The following is a 4,036-nucleotide window of genomic DNA, read 5'->3' on the forward strand; positions in this document are numbered from 1 at the left end:
ATTAGTGCCTTTTGTCCTGGGAGGAGGGAAACCATCTCTCTTTCAGTAGGAATGCTCAGTGTTGATGGAGACACAACAAGCATTCCGATTGACTTCTGGGGCAACAGAAATTGCTCCCTCTTTTTGCAAAAAAATTCAATTTGTATCAGAGGCTTTAACTTTTCCAATGACTTAACCCAGGAGTTTTACATGGACATTGAATACGTTTAATACAAGGGCATATTTCCAAATTTAGAACAGAAATTGTGTACCAAGATGTTCCCTGTATATCGTTCATTCATTCAAGCAGGAACAAGGAATACAGGAGACACATAGGGTTGCAGATTGTGTAATTTTAATGGTTATTTGGAAGAATTTCTAACTACATGGGATACTGCTTATTATATAATATTATTAGGAAAAACAAGATACAATACTTCATGAACAATAGCCTCATTTATAATATTGGAAATAAAAGGGAATTCTCCAGAAAGACAATAGGGGGGCAGTAGGAGAAGGGGACGACCGAGGATGAGATGGCTGGATGGCATCACTGACTCAATGGATGTGAGTCTGAGTGAACTCCGGAGTTGGTGATGGACAAGGAGGCCTGGCGTGCTGCAATTCATGGGGTCGCAAAGAGTCGGACATGACTGAGCGACTGAACTGAACTGAACTGAACTGAGGTCATTTCTGGGTAGCAGGTTATGGGACAAATTTATTTTCACACACACACACACACACACCATGTACATATATGTATATTTATTCCAAATGTCTGAAAGTGAGCATGTATTTATTTTACAAATAAACATATATATTTAACAAAATACCTTCTTTTGTCAGGTAAAGTTCATCACTGTTGCGAGTATCATTGGGAATTTCATGCTTCATCCTAATATTTATACAAACATTAGAATCTACCCAGAGCTTTTTTTTTTTTCTCATGAAATAAAAATTCATTATGGGTACTGCATTAGCCAAAGTCCACGCAGGTGGCTCCAACCTACACTAAGGCAAAGATGCTATTCTGCCTCTTCCTTGTGGTCAGGACTAGTCACTTACAGCTCATGAGAAATCCCAAGTATGCGTAAAGTACACTTTTCAGCAGTTTGATTTAACTATTTGCTGACTGACTTCTGCTAAGACATAGAGTCTCTGAGAGGGATCGTAAGAGATACAATCAGTTCTCCTTTCTCTGGATCCTCCAAGTTCCTGATATGTAACTTTACTGTCTTGAATCAGATTACTAGAACTTCAAAATATTCTCTAAGGTTCTTTTTTTTTTTTTGAATTTTATTTTATTTAAAAATTTTTTATTTTTCCTTTTTTTTTGCTGTATAATACAGTATTGGTTTTGCCATACATTGACATGAATCAGCCCCGGGTGTACATGGGTTCCCAATCCTGAACCCCCCTCCCACCTCCCACCCCATATCATCTCTCTGGATCATCCCCATGCACCAGCCCCAAGCATCCTGTATCCTGTATCGAACGTGGACTGGTGATTCGTTTCTTACCTGATAGTATACATGTTTCAATGCTGTTCTCTCAAATCATCCCACCCTCTCCCTCTCCCACACAGTCTAAAAGTCCGTTCTATACATCTGTGTCTCTTTTGCTGTCTCGCATAGAGGGTTATCATTACCATCTTTCTAAATTCCATATATATGTGTTAGTATACTGTATTGGTGTTTTTCTTTCTGGCTTACTTCACTCTGTATAATAGGCTCCAGTTTCATCCACCTCATTAGAACTGATTCAAATGTATTCTTTTTAAGGGCTGAGTAATACTCCATTGTGTATATGTACCACAGCTTTCTTAGCCATTCATCTGCTGATGGACATCTAGGTTGCTTTCATGTCCTGGCTATTATAAACAGTGCTGCAATGAACACTGGGGTGCACGTGTCTCTTTAAATTCTGGTTTCCTTGGTGTGTATGCCCAGCAGTGGGATTGCTGGGTCATAAGGCAGTTCTATTTGCAGTTTTTTAAGGAATCTCCACGCTGTTCTCCATGGTGGCTGTACTAGTTTGCATTCCCACCAACAATGTAAGAGGGTTCCCTTTTCTCCACACCCTCTCCAGCATTTATTGCTTGTAGATTTTAAAAATATGGAATGCTTCACGAGTTTGCGTGTCATCCTTATGTAGGGGTCATGCTAATCTTCTCTGTATCGTTCCAATTTTAGTATATGTGCTGCCGAAGTGAGCACTTCTCTCGAAGGTTCTTAAAGAAGTATTTATTCAAACGTTTAGTCCACTCAGTTGTACATGTTCTTTAACTGCTGGTTTGGGAAATGATTTTATAGAACTCACATCAGTCAGCGTTTTTGTCCCAGCAGTTTTGAAAATTCATTGTATTTTATTTTTTAACATCTTTTTAGTTGAGAGTGGTGGTCCTCTCTAGGAACAAAGTAAAACAACAGTTACCAAGACGGGATTTTTTTTCCCCTCTCTAATATATCGTGGAGTTATATGGACACTGTCTTTGTTAGATTTTCCTGGAAAACAAAATAAAATAGCTACTTTGAAAATGCGTCAGAAAATAGGTTTCAGCTAAGAAAATGGGGTAATCTGTGAATCACACATATTTGTGTGGTTCAAGAATATGTCCCAAAGCTGACAATGGTGACTATAAATAAAGAATCTGTCAGACTATGCACACATCTCATTTATTTATCTTCTAACAATTATTTCTTATTTACATTTATTAGCTGACATTTAACTGTAGCCAATTGCAGGAATGTTGCTTGTAGAAATAACAGAATGGTATTTACAAGAGCAGTTTTAAAAATTGCGATGTGTTTGGGTTAATAACTAAAAAAAAATTTCCTGTCATTCTTTTGTATGCTAAAAGGTTTGGATATGTTATATTATACTTTCTCTTTACCTAGCCCATAATAAATATTATGGCCAGAGGCAATGCATTCAGCATCCTTTCTATCCATTTTCCACAAATATTTCTCTGTAATGACTGGGCATGTGAATAATGATTACATGTCACAAACATTCCCTCTTGTTAGTCTTACAAGCATCCTGGGAGATGTGTGAGCTCGGAAATAGGATTATCATTTGTTTTCGTGATATTTTAAACTTGTGATCTATTTCTTCAATAGAACGTGAACTGTCAAATGCTAATTGTTGCTTGAAGTTGTTTCTTTCTGTGAAATAAACCCTCCAATATTCCTTTCCATCCTCTCTTACAAGTGTGAACACACACTTGCAGAATAATGAGGCTTTGTTGTCATAGGAAACTATTAAATCATGTATTTTTTACTTCCTAGGTTAAAGAAGAAAGAATCGATGTGTGAGGAAAAAATTGCACGAACAACCCTGGGACTATATTAGTTGATTTTTTAAGTCAGAAACTTCTGAGATGGTTTTCCATCTGAAAGTGGACAGAGTACTATTCTAGAGAATTTGCATAGCTCACCCTTACTGAAATCTTAACTCTACCTGATGTCTTCAACCACAAATTGCATTGCAATACAAGGCTGTCTACTGTGTGAGAATACCTTGGAAATCTCACTGAACATCACAGGAGGCTGTAAGTTCTGACTAAATTGTGATTGTAATCCTGTCCAGATCTTAGAGAAACATATTCCATTTTATTCAGTAGTCCCTTAAACATACCAGGGTGTTCATTGGAAGGACTGATGTTGAAGCTGAAACTCCAATACTTTGGCCACCTGAAGCGAAGAGCTGACTCATTTGAAAAGACCCCGATGCCAGGAAAGATTGAAGGCAGGAGGAGAAGGGGATGACAGAAGATGAGATGGTTGGATGGCATCACCAACTCAAAGGACATGGGTCTGGGTGGACTCTGGGAGTTGATGATGGACAGGGAGGCCTGGCGTGCTGCCATTCATGGGGTCACAAAGAGTTGGACACGACTGAGCAACTGAACTGAACTGAACTGAAACATACCAGACTAATAATGAACTTTTAAGCTCACTATACATTAAAAATATCAAAAATTTAAAGTATTTTGAAATTATTGAACACGGGCTTCCCCAGTGGCTCAGCAGTAAAGAATCCACCTGATAATGTAGGA

General features: G+C 38.1%; 1 non-coding gene across 1 annotated transcript; it reads right to left on the bottom strand.

The window, feature by feature from the left end:
• Positions 1–2,088: 2,088 nt before the first annotated feature.
• On the bottom strand, positions 2,089–2,195 carry LOC138417955 (U6 spliceosomal RNA). Its single transcript, XR_011248366.1, has one exon. It is a non-coding gene; the product is annotated as a U6 spliceosomal RNA (small nuclear RNA).
• Between the last annotated feature and the right edge of the window lie 1,841 nt (positions 2,196–4,036).

Source organism: Ovis canadensis, chromosome 13 (genome assembly GCF_042477335.2).
Source record: "Ovis canadensis isolate MfBH-ARS-UI-01 breed Bighorn chromosome 13, ARS-UI_OviCan_v2, whole genome shotgun sequence".
NCBI lineage: Eukaryota > Metazoa > Chordata > Mammalia > Artiodactyla > Bovidae > Ovis > Ovis canadensis.